Genomic DNA, 20325 nt, shown 5'->3' on the forward strand with positions numbered 1-20325 from the left:
GAGGGTTAGCAGCAGGGGAGTGGGAGGAGGAGAGAGGGGGAAAGGGTATAGAGAATAAGTAGCATAGAATGTAGGTTGAAAATATATAGGGGGAGGGCAAGAATAGTACAGGAAATGTAGAGCTAAAGAACTCATAAGTATGACACATGGGCATGAACTAAAGGGGGGAAATGTGGGTGGGAGGCGGGTACAGGGTGGAGGGGAGAGAAGGGGGGAAATGGGACAACTGTAACAGCATAATCAATAAAATATATTAAAAAAAAAGAAGGTACACCTCATGTCTTTAATTAAATTTATTGGGGTGACACTGGTTAATAAAATTATATAGGTTTCACGCATACAATTCTATAACACACCATCTGTATATTGTATTGTGTGTTCATCACCCCAAGTCAGGTCTTCTTCCATCACCATTTATCTCCTCTTTATCTTCTTTTACCTCCCCCACTCCTCTTTCTCTCTGGTAATCACCATACAAGGTACACTTCATATTAAATTTGACCTTTATTTCTTTATTTACCCTTGCCTGGAACAATAGGGTGATTAATCTGTCATTTGTTTGGAGTATGTTATTTCTACATTTTGTTTAGTAAGAGATATTATCCTACATGCTATTGGCTTGTGATATTATTATAATTCTACAGCAAACCAATGCTAAATAAATTGCTGACAAAGACACACTCAATCTCTGCATATAGCTTTTGCTGCCTCCCACAGAACAAAACAAATTTATATAAATATATAGTATGATAAATCCCCATATACCCATCACCCAGATTAAAAAATTACCAACTTTTGGTTGATCTTATTCCATTTGTTCTACATCCCATTTCCCTTACTAACATTATTCTGAAGAAAGTCCTAAAAATTATATCATGTTATACATTAATATTTCAATATCTCTAAAAGATAAAATTACTTTTAAAACATAATCACAATTATCAGACACAAACATTATCAATTTTTAGCAGTTTTAATGTAAATTTTTCTAAAATTTATTCATTTTACTTAAGGCAGAGTGATTATAAAACAACTTTTATTTGACAATTCAGGGTCAATATTCCTGAAAGTGGGGTTACATTCCAAGACCCCCCCAGTGGTTGCCTGAAACCTCAGATAGTGCTGAACTCTATAAATAGTATATTTTTTCCTATACACACATACCTATGATAAAGTTTAATCTATTATTAAAGAGATTAACAATAATAAAAATAATAAAATAACTAAAATAAGTTATTTCAACACAAGGACTTCGATACCTTGACCACTGATGTGATAACCAAGTGACTAATGAATGGGTATTGTATGCAGCTTGGATATGCTGGACAAAGGGACGGTACACGACCCAGGTGGGATGGCTGAACATTTTGTCATGCTATTCACAACAGCATGCAATTAAAACATATGAATTGTTTATTTCTGAAATTTTCCATTTAGTATTTCCAGACTGCAGTTGACCATGGGTACCTAAACTTCTGAAAGTGAAACTGTGAATAAAGGAGGACTATTATATACTCTTGCAATCCTTCTCCCCACCTATGAAGACTATGAAGAATACATCATATGCATACTATTCCTTTCAGGGAGAATCAATCGCTGAAGAATAACTACTAAGTATATACCAATAGAGCAAGGCTTTCAAGATTTTGAAATGCCGCCAAAAATACACAATTTGTTTCTTTGTCAGACCACAATATATGTTTCTTATTCCTCTATAATCAAAATGAAAAGCACTATTATGATTTAAATATATACTGGATTTGAAATCCTAGGATGTTACATTTCAACTGAAGTGCTGGTATTCACAAAAGTACTTCTGCAATCAAAGCTTTCTGAGTATGGTGGCATCCAGCATGCCTAGTAGCTTTTATTATATAACCCTCCTAGATACAAACCTATAAATAAATAAGCACCAGGGAAGCCCAGGAATACCCAGGGTAATTTCACCAAGCAAAAAGAGGTCCACTTTAATAAGAAATGAGAATTTCTACTCCCCTCCACCCCAGCCATCCCAACCTCACTCCTCTGATTTCAGCCTCCCTTGGTTTTGTCCATGTGTCCTTTACAGTTGTTCCTCAAAACCCTTCCCTCCTTTCCCCCCATTACCCCCCTCCCACCTCCCCCCTGGTTACTGTCACATTGTTCTTAATTTCAATGTCTCTGGTTATATTTTGCTTGCTTGCTTGCTTGCTTGTTTTGTTGCTTAGGCTCCACTTAAAGGTGAGGTCATATGGTATTTGTCTTTTACAGCTTGGCTTATTTCTATCATGTCTTTAAAAGAGAATAACTACTTTTGTACCATGATTAGAAATATGAATTTAATTCCAGAAGCCCAGGAGAGTTATAAAGATTAATCAATATGTTGATAGTCTAATTTTTTCCAGGGGTGCAAATTTGATGAAGAATTACATGGGCACAGGACTTAACCAAGATTAATGGAAGTAGAAAGGGAGAACTAGAAATATGGAGACAAACTCCACCAATATTACGTTTGAGGGAAGAGGGTAAGAAGAACTAACTAATCCTGTGTGTCAAATATGGTTTAATCTTACTTTGTATGGATGTAGTACGGAAATGGAGCAATTCTCCTATTTAAAAAAATCAGTGAGAAAGAGATCAAAACAAGATGAATAGACTATAAAATGATATAGAGCTAGCATTATAAGTTATTTTTTACTGATTGATTTGAGAGAGGGAAAGATAAACACTAATTTGTTGGTCCACTTATTTATGCATTCATTGATTGTTTCTTGCATGTATCCTGACTAGAGGTGGAACCCACAACCTTGGTATATTCACATAACCCTGTAACCAACTGAGATACCCGGCCAGGGCACATTATAAATTCTTAAAAGCTCCTACATTTACTTGACCTGAAGCTAAAGCTATTATAGTTCTAAAGATGTCTCAGGGCTACAGACCTTTGAGGAATACTGTATTATAGCTAATATGCACTCAAATTCAAATTCCAGACATTTCACTCTATTAGATATTAACTGGTATCCATACTACCAACATCAAAAGTTGAATTACATAATATTATTTAAACTTAGAACATCTTACTACTTATTTTGCTAAGATTATATTCTTAAACACCATTACTGTTTCCAAAATTTCCAGCCATACAATCCCATTTTTGGAACTGGTCAATTAACTGAATGTCAATTCTGTTCACTTGGTAGTGGTAGGTTTTAAGGTCCCTAGTGTGTACCTTAGCATACTTGTATGTAAATTCAGAGATAGTCAGTGGGAGGACCAAGGATAAAAACTGAGAAGTTACAGCCCTGGCTGGTGTAGCTCAGTGAATTGTGTGTGGGCCTGCAAACCAAATGATCTCGGTTCAATTCCCAGTCAGGGCACATGCCTCGCTTGCAGACCACGTTCCCAGTAGGGGGCACATGAGAGGCAACCACACATTGATGTTTCTCTCCTTCCCTTCCCCTCTTTCTAAAACTAAATAAATAAATTCTTTTAAAAAACTGAGAAGTTACAACCCTGCCCTCTAATTTTTATTCATCTACTACCCCAAACATACCCCTTATACGCCTCAAGGAGTAAACACAGTAATCATTCTAAATAGGTGCAAATGAACCAGTTACAGGAGTCAAGAACTCTAAGCACAGACTTATTTGTCAATTGCTTCCACTTATAGAAAGAGGTAACAAGATGAGATTCAAGAAAACAGCCAAACTAGTACCAAGATATCACATTCCATTCTAGACTGTTGCCAAAAGAAGGGATTCAGGCATACCCAACCTTATGCTCTTAGGTCCCTACTTAAGAAAATGTGATTTTTATTCCAATAGTTACCTGGTCTACTGCATTATATTTTAAAATAAGGAATGTTATAAACTAATAATCAAGTGCTGTGTCATGAGTTAATTACTCATGATGTACTACTATGTGACAATGCAAAATATAAAATGATTTAAGACATCTTCTTTACCCATCCCTTAGCGACATGGATGTGGTGTAAAATTTCCAAACAGAATGTATTAGATAAATTTTACTCATCACTGGTTTGTATGTGTAACCATTCATAGGTCCTACTATCTATGTGTTTTCACTACAATCTTACCATTTCAGGGTTACATTGGATGGAGAGCAGCCACTAGGTGTTTAACCAGCTGGAGTCATACATTCAAAGTCAGCAATTACCTGTTTAGGTAATGGCTGGATACCTATTAAATGAATAGGCCAGAACTCCCTTCATGACCTGGAATATAGAACAGAATCTGCCCTTGTTTCCTGACAACTGTTATTGCTTTCTTTGTTTTCTTTTTTTAATTGTTGTTCAAATACAATTGTCTCCATTTATTACTTTCTTCACTTTTCAACTCTGTACCTGCTATGTTAAGAATAACACTGAGACACTATCAGGAAGAAACAAATGAACGAACGAAAACAAGGTCCATGTCATCTAAGAACTAATGATCTAACTAGCAAAGCATAATACAATCATAAAAAGATATACATTAATTTATAAAAATGCTTAAGTGCAAAATGAGAAGTAAACATAATACAATTTAAATAAGTAAGAGAAAATGAATTTTCAGTGACAAGATTATTGTGGGCAGAAGTGGCCAGAGAAAGCTTCTTGGAGGGGGACCTCAGCTGGGTCCAGAAGGATGTGTTATTTTAAAAGCATTATGCTAAGTGAAACAAGCCAGGCAGTGAAAGACAAATACCACATGATATCACCTTTAACAGGAATCTAAACAACAATACAAAAAAACTAGCAAAATATAACCAAAGACACTGAAATAGGGGATAGTCTCACAGTTTCCAGAGGGGAGAGAAGAGGGAATTTCAGGGGGGAATGGGTAGGGTTTACAGGAACAAATTTGGAGGACACATGGACAAAAACTAGGGGTGGAGGGTAATGGGGGGGGGAAGGGGGGAGGGTTGGGTGGGTGAGCTGGAATGGGAGTGGGGGGGAGAAAACTGTACTTGAACAATGATTAAAATAAAAAAAAGATAAATGGGCAGCAGGTATGTCTTTCAAATTATGTTTTGTTTAGCTTAATATTAAAACCATTTTAAATTACATAATTAAGCTAATAGAAAGCATCAGCACAGTTAGGATCTGAAATTGGATACATTTGATTCTAAAAACTAATCTCTGTCTACCACATATGACTCATTCTTTCAGGTGGCAAAAGCAGTGGCTGCTCACTCAACATCAATGTGTTCAAAGATAGGATATGGATACTAAAAATTAAAAAACAAAACAAAAAAACTAGCCATAATCCCACAGTTATCCAGAACTACATGAACTAAACCCGGTAACATATCTGAACACCAGTCTCACATCTAATGAAATGATCTCACTGGCAAATCAGTTCATTATGTATCATTGTATTCTCGGACTTTTGCTGCATAGCTTAGTACCTTATTTAATAGAGTCGCATTCACTTACTGTACCATGGGCAACTTTTATCTACTCAAATTGGTATGAAAAACCTTGTAGACAATGTATTCTTCTTCTCTGGAATTTGTAAAGTGCTCAATACATTCCCAGAGTACATATGCAATAAATACCTATTAATTATGAGTTGCTGAGAAACATTCTTTGACTTCTATAAAAATTTCCTTTCCAAAAGGATTCTCTCTTCGTCCATTTCTATGATTATATAGCTAATACTAAATTAAGTGGTTACACATTCATGATAATGTTTTCCCTACAAATTAAACCAAGGTGAAATTTGCTGTCTTTGCACGGTCTTGCCACAAACAAGGGTCAGAGCTGAAGTGAGCCCTTATTTCCATGAAATGAGTCAAAAGAATTTTACACAAACACTATAAAGTGAATAAAATTGCAATTCTGGACTATATGCCAACACACAAAAAAAGCAGCTCATTTCAATCTGTCAGACAAATGCCTATTCAATAAGCATGATTTCCCAGAAAATATTTGGCTATTTTATATTCTGTGTCCTTAATCTGCCACTAACCAGGCCAATCAGAGAATGTTTTTGAACATTTAGATATGTTTCTATTATGCACATATTTAAAAACTTTAAGATGTATTTTAATAATGCATGTCTAGTTCCTGCATACCACAGACAAGTGTATAAACCTAAATGTAGGGGGTGGCAGGAGGGAAGGTGGGGGTACAGATGGAGGCAGAGAGAAGAAAGAAAAAGAAAGATATAGCTTCAGTAAATACACAACCACTAACCTTACTGCAGAGACACCAAGGTTATTAGAAAACTGCTGACAGAAACACTGCCAGGTTTGTCTGGAGCAGCCACCACTACCATTTGTCTCACTGACTGCATGATATGTGTGGAAACTGGGGATATTCTCCTGCTGGATCACAAAACTGCATCTGCATGCTAAATAATTAGAGCAGGAGGAGCCCTGGGTAAATGAAAAGAAGAGCAATCTCTGGATACGTGGAATCCCTGCTCCCTTGACAACAGAAAGATTATCCTTGCACAGCTCCATCAAGTAAAAGATACACTAGGAACTGGTTGACTCGTGTTTTAAAAACATTCTCTATGTGCTTTTTGCTCCTTACTCCAACAAGGGCATGATCATTTTAGAGCTGAAAATGCATCAGCACTTAGGAATTTCCCCAAATTTACTGGCTAGCAGGGATTCCCCACACTGGAGTCCAATAAAAAGGCAAAGCTGCTCGCTCTGCAGTATACTTTAGACAGAGAGGCAGAGTGCTTGGCAGCCCTCACACACACCCACGCATACCTAGGGACTGGCTTTCCCTAGCAACTTGCACTGAAATGAGATGGTCCTCATCTCTCTGCACAGTGCCACATTAACATTTAAAAGAGCTGTTGGGGGCTTTTCCTGACAGTCAGGACATCCAGAGACCTAATCCCCACCAACAAATTGCTTTGAGGGACTTTCTGTCCTTCTTAGCTATGCCAGTAGGCAGCAAAATTACTTAAATCTATTCTTAAACCTCTCCTACAACTAGCTGTAGCCAATTAATTACTGCACTTATTTTCCAACAAAATGCCTGGGAATATTATGCATGGCTACAAGATGGCTTATTTTAAGTAAATAAATCACACATTTTAGCTTTAAAAACCATAATTACTACCTGCATAAGAGACATAATTCCAAGATATCTATTAAGAAAAATTAGCCATCAAGGAACATGTATAAAGGACACATGGACAAAGACAAAGTGTGTAGGTTATAGAATGGGAGGCAGGGATGAGTGAGGGGGCGGGGAGGGGGTGAAAATGGAAACTGTACTTGAACAACAATTAAAAAAAAGGAAAAAAAAGCAAAGTTTTTCCCAAATGTGATCATCTTAATTTGATATGAAAAGAAGAAAGCAACAGCCTATGTACTTCCCTTTCAGTCAAAATCAAAGCAAGCAATCTCTCTCTGAAGAGTATTAGGCAATATACTACACTGGTTCTCAGAGGGAAGTAGAAGGAAATCTTTACTTTGAAAATGCCATCCCCTCAGAGATACAGGTAAAAGGGCTCTTCAACCTAGTAGCACAGCATGAAGGGTTAAGCAAGAAACTACAACTTGCAACAGTGACAGGGCTTCCCTTGGATTCCCTTGAATCAAGCGGCAGGGTTAACTACACAGCCAAAAAGGTACAGTAATGGGATATTGACTTTTGGGGGCTGGTTAATTTCAATAATGCATTTGGCTCTAAACTACATAATAAACTCATCCATAATCTGCTTTTGACACTAAAGACTCTAGGACAAAATAAAATAACTTGAGAACTATACAAAAGAACTAGAAAAACAGAGACCTTTGGTAAATATGGCGGCATGGGTAAACACAGCTCGACTCCTCACACAACCACATCAAAATTACAACTAAAATGTAGAACAACCATCACTCAGAACCATCAGAAATCAAGTTGAATGGAAGTCTGACCACTACAGAATTAAAGAAACCACATCCATCTAGACAGTAGGGGGTGGAGACATGGAACAGGCTGGTCCCTCACCCACATGTGGTGGATAAAAATTCAGGAGGGATATCTTGGGAGCGAGGAGTCCCAGCCCCACACCAGGCTCCCAAGTCCAGGGTTCTAGTGCCAAGAAGTAAGTCCCCATAACCTCTGGCTACAAAACCAGCAGGGATTTTGTCAATAGAAGAAACTTCTGGAGTTCCGAGCAGCTCCTCTTAAAGAACCCATTAAGAGACTTACCCAGACTCACTCCCTCTGAGCATCAGCACTAGGTATTAGCATGAAAAGTACCAGTGGCATATGGGGAGGGACTGAAGTATCTGGCATAAGGTGAGAACTGGGGGATAGCTTCCTCACAGACAGAAGGGTGGGTAGAGGCCATTGTCTTTTTTTTTTTTAACCTTCTCCATACAGATCCACAGAGCTGGCAGGATGGTACCATATGTGAGACTCCATCAACCTGGCTAAAACTATTTGCCCCACCCTGAGATCCCTAGAGTCTCTGTCCCACTCAACTCTACCCAAGTTGCTCCATATGAATGGTTGGTCTTGGCTCATGCTTCACAACTTTCTAAATCCTCTCAAACAAGCAACAGCCAGCCTCAAAGGGCCCCCAGCCCCAATACCTGTTGCTAAGTGGTGCCAGGCAGTAGCAGTAGCCAACCTAGATTCACAGCCTGGCTTCACCTGGGAATCTCCAAGACTAGCACGAGCAACAGCCATCTCAGACTGCTCTATAGCTCAGTCAGGGTGGCCCCAGGCAAAACACAGGTGGAAGCTGACCTTGGCCTGCACCATCTGGGAAGCCCTAGAGCATGCATACCCAGTGGGCAGCTCCAGTCCACATCAGGGTACCACTACCATGCCCTTGCAGGGCTGTGTCTCCACAGGCAGTAGTGGTTGGTGGTTAGTGGTTACAACCAGTCCTAGCAGCTAATTGGCCTGGATGAATCCCTCTCATTGACCTGCCAACAGAAATCAAGGACCAACTACAAAGAGAAGTGTGCACTCAGCACACATGAAGGGCACACTTGAGTACCCAGCTTGGGTGATAGGGGAAGATATGCCAGTGGACCCTACAGAACACCTACTATATTAGGCCATGCTACGAAGACAGAGTCTCATAGCAACTATACCAAATACATAGAAACAAACACAGGGAGGCTGCCAAAATGAGGAGACAAAGAAGCATGGCCCAAATGAAAAACTAGATCAAAGCTCCAGAAAAAGAGCTAAACAAAATGGAGATAGGCAATCTAGCAGATGTGGAATTCAAAACACTGGTTATAAGGATGCTCAAGGAACTTAGGGAGGACCTCAGCAGCATAAAAAAGACCCAGTCAGAAATGAAGGATTCACTAACTGAAATAAAGAACAATTTATAGGGAAACAACAATAGAGTGAATAGAGCCAAGAATCAAATCAATGATTTGGAACACAGGAAGCAAAAAAAAAAAAAACCCCACCAATGTAAACAATAAGAAAAAAAAAGAATCCAAAAAAAAAACAAAGATAAGCAGCCTCTGGGACAACTTCAAGAGGTCCAACATTCATATCATAGGGGTGCCAGAAGAAGGAGAGAAAGAGCAAGAAATTGGTAATATATTTCAAAAAATAATGAAAAAAAAAAACTTCCCTGATTTGGTGAAGAAAATAGACTGCAAGTCCAGGAAGCGCAGAGTCCCAAACAAGATGGATGCAAAGAGGCCCACTCCAAGACACGTCATAATTAAAATGCGAAAATTTAAAGATAAAGAGAGAATCTTACAAGCTGCAAGAGAAAAGCAGTTAATTACCTACTGGGCAATTCCCATAAGACAGTCAGATGATTTCTCAAAAGAAACTTTGCAGGCTAGAAGGTATTGGCAAGAAATATTCAGTGATGAAAAGCAGGGACTTACAGCCAAGACTGCTGTACCCAGGAAAGCTATCATTTAGAATAGAAGGGCAGATAAAGAGCTTTCCAGACAAGAAAAAGCTAAAGGAGTTCATTATCACCAAACCATTATTAATGAAATGTTAAAGTGACTTATTTAAGAAAAAGATCAAAACTATGAACAATAAAATGGCAATAAATACATATCTGTCACCAATTGAATATAAAAACAAACTAAGCACACAAGAAGGACAGAGACAGAATCATTGATACAGAAAGCATTTTGATGATTGTCAGATTGGAGGCGGGGCATGTAGGCAAATGGGTGAAGAGGTGAGTGGATTGAGAAGTACAAATAGATAGTTACAGAATAGCCATGGGGATGTAAAGTACAGCATAGGAAATGGAGTAGCCAAAGAACTTGTATGCATGCCCATGGACATGAACAATGGTGGGGGGATTGCCTGAGGGAGTGAGGGGTGCTGTGGAGGGAGCACAAGAGTAAAATTGGGACACTGTAATGGCAAAATCAATATAATTTAAAAAAATTAAAAATAGAAAAGAACTAAGAAAGAAACAAGCAATACTACTTAAAAAAACATTGGGAGCCAATCATGGGGAAGATTCTTCTATATGCATCTGATTTTAGGGACTTATCACACTCTATTCTCCATCTCATTCCACTTTATGTGTTTTTCTTGGAATTTATCTGCTTTCCCTCTACATTTGATAAAATGAACAGTATATGCTCTATACAACTGCCTCCCTGACCAAAAGCTTCTCTTTTATCCTGCAATTTTTAACTTGGTATATTTTTACCTCAAGAAAATGGGCTAGAAATCCCAACACTGTCCCACTAAGCAAGCTCTTTTAGAAAGAGATGGTTCACGCAGTGATGCAACACCTCTGAGATGCTAAAGAGAGACCTTGATGAGTGACATGTGGCAATTCCATATCTGGGTACAAAACACATCACTTTGAAGAGCCATAGATGTTTTTTCCATGTCTCTGTCCTGAATAATATTCTCTAAAATGAATAGCATCACACTTGTTTTAGACACGGGGATGGAAGTAAAGGAATGGGAAAAACTGAAACATAATCTAGGGATAAAATCCCACTTGATTGTAATTTATTGATGAATTCAGTTGGCTCATATTCTGTTGAGGATTTTTGCATCTATGTTCATCAGGGATATTGGCATGAAAAATCTTTTTCCATCCCTTTACTTTCCATCTGTGTGTGTCTTCCTATCTGAAGTGGGTCTCTTGTAGGCAGCATTATGTATGAGTCTTGTTTTCTTCCCTATTCAGGCACCCTGGGTCTTTTGATTGGAAGATTTAATCCATTTACATTTAAAGTAATTATTGATAGGTACGTAGTTACTGCCATTTTACTAATCAGATTTATCTCCTCCTCCATCTTCTTAAAGAAGACACTTTAACATCTCTTGTCACATTGGTTTTGGTAGTGATAAACTCCTTTACCTTTTTCTTGTCTGGGGAGCTCTTTATCTCTCCTTCAATTCTAAATGATAGACTTCCTGGGTTGAGTAATCTAGATTGTAGGCACTTGATTTACATCATTTTGAATATTTCATCTCTATGTTCATTGCAGCCTATTTACAACAGCTAATATATGAAAGAAATCTAAGTGTCCATTGATAGACAATTTAATAAAGAATTGGTACATATATACAATGGAATATTACTCAGCCATTAAAAAGAATGAAATCTTATCATTTGTGACAAATTAGATGAACCTAGAGGCTATTATGCTAAGTGAAATAAGTCAGACAAAGAAAAATATTATGTGATGTCACTTATATGTAGAATCTAATAAAACAAATGAACAACAAAAAGCAGAAACAAACTCATAGATACAAAGACCTGATGGTTGCCAGGTGGGAGGAGGTTAGGGTGGTTGGCTGAAAAAGGTTAAGGGATTAAGAAATACAAATTGGTAGTGACAAAATAATCACAGGATGTAAAGTACAGCTTAGGGAATATAACCAATAATACTGTAGTAACTATGTATGGTGTTGGGGGGTAGCTATTGGTAGATTTATCAGGGGATCATTTCATAAGTTATATAAATGTCTAACTACTATGGTGTATACCTGAAACTAATATGAAATTGTGTGTCAACTGTAACTGGAAAGTAAAAAAAAAAATAAACAACAAACTTAGTCCTTCAAACTATCAGGAAGCTTTACATAAATGTACCTAGATGGTGTACCTATGTTGAGTAATAAAATCCAACTTGAAAACAACCTAAACATTGGCATTCTCTAGCCAAGGCAGAGCACGTGCAAAGCAGTGGTTTTATTTAAGCTATTTAATGAAGAATGTAGGGTGGATATTAATTACACTTAAAGTAAATTCAGCTAAAACTTCATACCAATTTAGTTACTGTGTCCTTTTTTTATGACTGGGAACTTCCTTCATACTTTCCTGTGGAACTGTAGGCTGCAAATTGCCTAGTCCAGTGATTTTTCAACCGGTGAGCTGCAACAATTTTTAAAACATGAAATAGTTGACTATTTAGTCAGAGGCCCTGACCTTTTTTCCCTTAGACTGTCAAATAAAAAAATGACAAGAGCCAACACAACTATAGCTGTCTGGTGTCAATGAATCAAAAGTATACCTATTTTTGGTCAGATTGGAAAAATGTAATATATTTTTGGTGGGCTACAGAATTTAAGTAATTAGTTTCTGTATCCCATGAGATGAAAAAGTTAAAAATCACTGTCATAGTAGGAGGGTCCAGTGAGAGACACTAACAGTCACCAGTATTTCTAAATTCCTGGATTCTTGATCATTTATCTGGTTTCTTTTAAAATTCAAAGGCTAGTCCCTTGTATGCTACTGCAGGATGTTAGATAGCTGCACTAGAGTCCCAAAACCTCTCTTGTTCCTGGCCTTGCTAACTACCAGCCAAGATGCAAATTATGCATAACCCCTACATACAAGGAACTTACAAAGCAGTAAGGGAAAACACACATCTTTGTAAAGTTAAATAAAGTTAAAACGGGTTCCTCAGATGAGAAAGAAATTCAGTTAGACTTTTAAAAATAGATGGGATTTAAATAAATGGAAAGGAACAAGAGAGCATTTGGAGGAGCATGAGTGAAGAAGTAGATACATGTGAAGATGAAAATATGCCAGGCATGCTACAAATGGAAATGGAAGCCCTGGCTGGTGTAGCTCAGTGGATTGAGCACAGGCTGTGAACCAAAGTGTCCCAGGTTCAATTCCCAGTCAGGGCACATGCCTGGGTTGCAGGCCACGGCCCCCAGCAACCGCGCATTGATGTTTCTCTCTCTCTCTTTCTCTCTCCCTTCCCTCTGTAAAAATAAATAAATAAAATCTTTAAAAAAAAAGAAAAAAATGGAAATGGAACGGTTAAGTTGCCCTACTCTTGTACAAGCACTATGTAAGATTTCAGGTGGACTGAGAAAGAATATGGCATTCTTTTGTATTGCCAGTTCTTGCCCCCCACCCCCAATCCAAATGCGTGGTTAGATATACTATTTTGTGGAATCAGAAAGATCAAAGAGGATGGAGTACAGAGAATTGTTATCTAAGCAGTACAGAGGAGTCTGCAGCCCTGGCAGCACCCACTAGCTCCCCCCATAGAAGTCAGCACACATATCTGATTGAACTACAAAGGAGTTTCCCCTTTTTGCAGCTATGCATGACCACAAGTCACAGTGTCCTCATTGTATTAGAATCTATCATTTGGATCACCTACAAAGGTCCTGTCACTAAAATAGATTCCAGGGTCATTATCCCTTTGGTGAATCCACAAAGACCTTAAATATATCACAGCTCCAAGAGACAGGGTAAAAAAATGGAAGGAACTGACATGAAAGTAGATGCGTATTTATCTGAAGTATGTTAAGCAACTCATCATTCTCATTCTTCACCTAGAAATGAGCTCAGGTTAAGCTCCTACACTTAAGTCTCAACTGGTTCCCTGGAAAACAAGACCATTTATTTATATACAACTATACAACCACCAATTTTTGAAAACAAATATAAATACCCAAGCCCCAAAAGCCTGTTTTAATCCAAAATGGAATGAATGAATATACCTCACACACAGTGTATTTTGTGTATATTCTGCCTTCAGGAATCCTCACCACCTACAACCTGTCTAGCCTTAAGTTGAATATAACTCCACAATGGTTCATTTAAAATTGATGAATCTAAAAAACTGAAAGAGCAAGTGTCAGAGGCAAAGTAAGCTATGGGGAAAAACTGTTAAAGCTGGAAGCCAAGGCTAAGGATAAATCAGTTTATATACCTAAACAAAGAGGTCCCCAGTGGCTCCAAGTAACTTCAGCCTCAATAATTTCTGATCCTCCAAATCCTTGCCTGACAAACTCAAATCATCAAATGTTTCCTGATTACCAATAACAAGATACCAAATTCTACATAAAAAATCTACTCATCTAATATTCCCTCCCTTCACCCCATTCCAGTATTCCAATTCTTAAAATTATATTAAGATGGCAAAAATACCCAGAAATAAATGAATAAACTATTCATTCAATTATTGTCTCTACAAGTCAGTCAAATCAATTAAATAGACATCACAAGTCACCAAATTAAAAATTGTTTTATTATATTTGTTATCTCACATTTGTAGAATGTTTTTAATTCTTTAAGAGCCCTCTCCTGCCTAAAACTTCATTTGATTTTCACAGTCAGCCTATGAATATGAGGAAGGTGTTAGCAGGAGAAAACCAGAGATGCAGTTGATATGATAAAACTCAAATATCACTATTTTTGGTCCCCCGTCCCCGTCGTTAGACCTTTCTGGATGATGGGAATATTGGGGGGAGGGGGTAAAGTGAAACTTTGTGGCTTTCCAATTAAATAAAGTAGGTGTTATGTGCCTGCTCTCTTAAGAGATTATGGTAAATGTTTTAACAAGTAATGACACAAGTATCTTTCCTCCTCTCTTCCCAATTCACCCATACACACACAATATTAGCCAAGCAATATCTTAGTGCATTACTTTAAAAGAACTGACAAGCTTTTTCATTTTCTTCTTCCACAGTTATTTTTAAGATTACTTTTGAGATATAATTTATATGCCATAAAATTCACCCTTTTAAACTCTACAATTCAGCGGTCTTTAATATGTTACCATCACCTAAAGTTATGTAACCATCATCACTATCTTATTGTAGATAATTTCCATCCCTCCAAAAAGAACCCTCATGCTTATTCATAGTCTCTCCTCACTGTGCTTCACTCAGCTCCAGCAACCACTAATCTATTTTCTGTCTCTATGGACTGCCTGTTCTGGATATTATATACAAATGAAATCAGACAGTGTATGGCCTTTGTGACTGCCTTTTATTTAGCATATTTGTAAGATTCATCTATGTTATAGTAGGTATCCGTATTCATTCATTTTTGTTGTCAAATATTCCACTGTATGGATACAGCACATTCTATTTATCCATTCATTAGTTCATACACATTTGGGTTATTTCTACTTTTTGGCTATTATGAATAATGCTACTATGGACATTATACACACAATTTTTTATATAAGTTTGTGTAGACAGATGTTTTCACTTATCTTAGGTATAGAGGTCTCTCCAGAAGGTATCTAGCCATGTACTATGAAAAACAGAGACATTTATTGAAGATACAAGATACAAGAAATACTGTACATAGGACAATGAGCCTTAGTCCCCTTCAAAGTAGGCACCTTGGGACATCACACAGTTCTCTCCATCACCATTCACCATCAGCTGCATGGTCAAATTTTCCTGAATCTCATTGACAGTCTGAAATATCCATTTCAAAGGTGATTTTAGTCTTGGGAAAAGCCAGAATTCAAGGGGCACCAAATCTGGGCTGTAGGGGGGCTGTCACCTGGGTGATTTGATGTTTCACCAAAAAACTGCACAAGATGTGATGCACAGCGAGTGCACTGTCCTAATGAAGCTGCTGATCACTAGTTGTCCATAGCTGCGGCCTTCTGAATCATCCAAATAGTTTCTGTGGAGAATGTTCAAGCTTAATGCAAAATTTGATGCAGATTCCTTGCTCCACTTAGTCATTTTGAATGTGAAGGCCATACATCACATTGAGTACACACGCTCACTCAATGGCATCTATTGCCCCTGCTGATTAATGCAGTGAAGTCACCATTGTTCATGCGTGATATGCACATTCCAGTCCACTCTCCTTGGCTGCCAGGTTACATCAATGTCCCTCAAACCATTCTTATTACATTAACAATGGTTGGACTTTTTCCAGACATACCTCGTATGCCCACCTTTGATTGTTATTTCTCTCAACACCTCATATACCATCTCTGACGTGTGTGTGTCAGGTAAAATCTGGTCCAGTGACTACACAAAATTTGCATGGCACGAAGAACTGGGAGGACATGTAGCCCAACAAATTGTCTTCTCATAAACCAGTTAAAAAGCATAAATTAAATGAATTTTCAAAGTGCTTCTCTAGTAAAACAATTCTTGTTTCACTAGAACACCATGATGAGAGTTGAAAGAAGATTCTTCCCCTATTCCACTCACCAAACTAGCAAATCACATAGAAGAATATTTTCCCCACAAACATAGTCTGTCCCTTGTATTTCTTCTCTCAGAAGATGGTACCATCATTTAGGTGTCAAAATTACACATTTGGCCATCGTTCCTGACTCTGTCCTTCCAATTTCCTTCATTCAGTCACCAAAGACTGTGGGTTCTAGTTCTTACATAGCTGCTCAATCACCTTTCTATATGTTCAAGTCTAAACTGCATCAATGCTGTTCTCTCTGCCTCCAATCTATCCTCTACAACATAACCACTATTGTTCAAAAATGCTAATCTTTTCATGTCACTTTCTCACTTAAACCCCCTTTCATTAGATTTAGGAATTTTAAAGTTCCAAATATTTAAAGGGAAGAATCAAAGTACTATCAGATTTCCAATAGTCAAGTCACAGGTACACACTTGGGAAAGGGGCCAGAAGAAAACATACCAATTAGTGAGATGCCAGAGGGTAAAAAGAAGAGCAGTGGCAGGGCCGGGTTCTGATCAAAGCCAATACTAAAATTAAAAGTGGCATAAAAGCTATTTTTAAAACTAAATAAATTGCCTTTGTGGCACATTAAAATTGTAATATTACTTCACATATCATTTATATTAAATTTTTCAATTCAGTAAGTATAAAATAGAGCACCTACTACATGGAGGGCTCTAGGTTACCCACCTATATCTAATAAACCTCCACTCCAAAGACTTATTACAATTCTCCTTCCTCAACAGCACACCCCCTCCCACAAGGTAATACCTTCTCTATCTTCATTTTCAAACAGTGTCAGAAAGCGTTTATCAATGGAATAACAGGATGTCTGCAATTTGCTTTAAAATAATTCTGGGAAGGGATCTAGCAGGGAGAGGAGAGATAAAACACGACCGGCAAGATGTTCATACGCCGAAGCTGGCTAATGGGTATGTCAGAGTTCATGAGTTATTATCTTCATTTTGTATATTTTTGAAAATTTTACATAATAAGAAGTAAAACAAAACAAAACAAAACAAAACAAAACAAAAAGTTCTAAGAGTGACCCGGTGCTGAAAACATGATGACTTTCTCACTTGATATGGTGTCATAAAGGACACGTAGATTTTCATATTTCAGACATCACTTTGATGTAATTTTGAACCACAACTAAAAAGCTATTCTTTCAAATTTAATTGTAGAAGAGAAAAATCTTATACAAAAAGCTATAAGAAATGTAAGACAAATCAAATAAGGTTGATTTGCTTAGGTAACAGCTTCTGCAACTATACTATGGAAACCATGTTTGCTTTAAAAAACCCTGAGCAGCTCCATACTTCTATTCTTTTGTTCCTAAATCCATTTCAGGAAACAATTCTTAAAGTAAGAATCCATTTCACAAATATTTGATTTTAAACAGTCCTGATATTATATTATAGGATATTATTTTATTATTATAGGATAGACCACAGGACATTCTGTACTTTCAATAATAACATTTTTAAAAATACGATCATGCCATTCTCTTTATGTCTAAAACCACCCTTAGGTTGGGTACATTGCCCTACAGCAGGGTTTCTTAGTGAGCACTACTGGCATTCTGGGCTGAATAATTCTTTGTTGTGAGGGGCTGTCCTGTGTATTATAGCACGTTTAGAAGCATCCCTGATGCCAGTAGCATTGCTGCCCCCCACCAGTTGTTGCAAACCAAACACATCTCCAAACATAGCCAAACATTTCTTGGGGATGCAAAATAACCTCTTATCAAGGAATGCTGCACTACAGCAATTCGACAGTATGGTTTTTTTCTATTGCTTGTTTAAAAAATACCCTGATTTTGTTTAGCTTCATAAATATATTTTCCTAATCTAAGACAGTGAGAAACCCTGGATTGTGTATATATATCACTATAGTTACTTACAGGAACAGTTTCCTAGTCACAGAATCATAGAAGCAGCTTAATAATCTGAGTCAGTGTTCTCAGCATGGACCACAGCCAAGATCAATGGCTGTACATTCAAGAGTTTATAGGTTCTCTATAAGAAGTTTTAAAGTTTGTGCCTTGATCACTGGTAATCTTTGTAAATCTGGATGACCTGAAAGAATATTTTACAATTGAGTGTTTCCAGGACTTCTGTGTCCCTGCTTTTGTGTTTACCAACACGGAAAGTCATCAGTCTCCCTCACTATCCTAGGCTAATGAGAACAGCAGAGACAGGCAATACAGTTTGGCGTTGAAGGCCAAACGATACCATGATGCACTACATAAAAGACAATTTTAATAGAAACATGATAGGAGCATTAAATTATCATCTAGTGTGTAGTATCCTAGGTAGCCTAATGCAAAAGAATTTATAGGATAAGGAGCAATAACATATTCACATTGCAAGCAGCACTTTCCTTTCAGCAACCCATTATCATTCATCATATTAATGTTGTTAATATTTTGGTTTTGTAGTTTTGTTTGTACTTCATTTGTTTTGGTTTTGTGGCCCTACATGGATACAGCAAAAGGAACTTCTATTTAGCTTTATGTTTGTCCACACTATTTATTATTAAAAACAATAATATAATTTAAATCAACACTTGGAATACCTGTCCCTTTTAAAGGATCTGCACATTACTCAAATTTGAAAACTGCTGATCTAGTCTAATGCCTTCATTTTATTCAGAGGAAACTATAGTCCCATTGTATTTAGTAATTTGTCCAAAATCATTCACCTGATCACTGGCAAAGAGAGTATTAAAACTGCAAGTTGTTCGTGCACCTGTTATCCTATAGCTCAGTGCCTTTTGTAAATAACATACTTAAATAAACATAATTAAAAGGTTTTTTTCACATACCATCTTCTAAGTTGAACTTACAGTGGAACAAAATAAATCAGTATTAGAGATATAGTACAAAATAAACTGATGAATATAATAGAAATAGAGACATGGGTATATGGAACAGACTGACAGATCTCAGAGGGGAAGGACAGTGTTGTGAATGCGGGGGTGGCAGGGTGGGGGACCTGGATGGAGGTGGGCAAAGGTGAGGAAAATGAGGAACATTTGTAATAGTGTCAGCAATAAAACAAAAAAAGACTATAAGAGTACAATATTTTATAGGTATTTCCCTACAAAGTAAGACTATGCTAACCATGCTATTAAAAAATAAAAAAATTATATGGGTGTTATTCTTGATCACAAAAGGTACTAAGACTCAAATCCCAAACCTCACACTTGTTAAGTCTTCCTGACATTTAAGAAGGTGCTTATCCCTGGCCAGTGTGGCTCAGTTGGTTGGAGCATTATCCCATAAACCAAAAGGTGGCAGGTTCAATTTCCAGTCAGGACACATGCCTGGGTTGTGGGTTAGGTCCCAGGGTTCAGTCCCCACCAGGATGTGTGCGAGAGGCAACCGATTGATGTTTCTCTCTCACATCAATATTTCCCTCTCTCCCTCCCTTCTCCTCTCTCTAAAATCAATAAGCATGTCCTCTGGTGAGGATAAGAAGTTGCTTAAATACTGCATTATTTTTTATATAACCCTGAAACATTACAAAGTTTTCTAACCACACCAGTTTGTTACATTACCTATATATGACATTCATATAATAGAATATTTGAGTAAAATAAGTGAGGATTTATTAACTAATATTATGTATCAAATTCTGTGTGGAATGCTTTATATTACCTCATTTAACCTTCCCAACAATCCTATGATGTATCCCTGTTTCACAAATGAGGTTTATTAGCCAAGTCATAAAAGTATTAAGCTGAAAAGTCCAGAATGAAAACAAAGTCTGATTCCAGATTCTAAACTTGAGCTTTACGAAAAATTGCCATATATTAAAATTATGGTGTGTCACATGAAAAGATATTCAATATGATGCTATGTAATAAAAACACTTTAGAAAACAGCGTGTACAGGAAAAGTCAGGAAGGAGCTATGCCAAATTGTTAACAGTGAATATATCACTGGTTCTTATTTCCACATATTTGTATTTTCTAATTTACTATT

At 37.3% G+C, this 20325-nt stretch overlaps 1 protein-coding gene and 1 long non-coding RNA gene across 7 annotated transcripts in view; both read right to left on the reverse strand.

Moving 5' to 3' along the window:
* Positions 1 to 20325, reverse strand: part of MCU (mitochondrial calcium uniporter) — a 235299-nt gene that overhangs the window by 106942 nt on the left and 108032 nt on the right. The gene's annotated exons all lie outside the window — the stretch shown is intronic.
* On the reverse strand, positions 12439 to 15594 carry LOC118500812. The gene is made up of 2 exons (XR_004903400.1): positions 13186 to 15594; positions 12439 to 12976 (listed from the first exon to the last, which is right to left on the reverse strand). It is a non-coding gene; the product is annotated as an uncharacterized LOC118500812 (long non-coding RNA).

Source organism: Phyllostomus discolor, chromosome 5 (genome assembly GCF_004126475.2).
Source record: "Phyllostomus discolor isolate MPI-MPIP mPhyDis1 chromosome 5, mPhyDis1.pri.v3, whole genome shotgun sequence".
NCBI lineage: Eukaryota > Metazoa > Chordata > Mammalia > Chiroptera > Phyllostomidae > Phyllostomus > Phyllostomus discolor.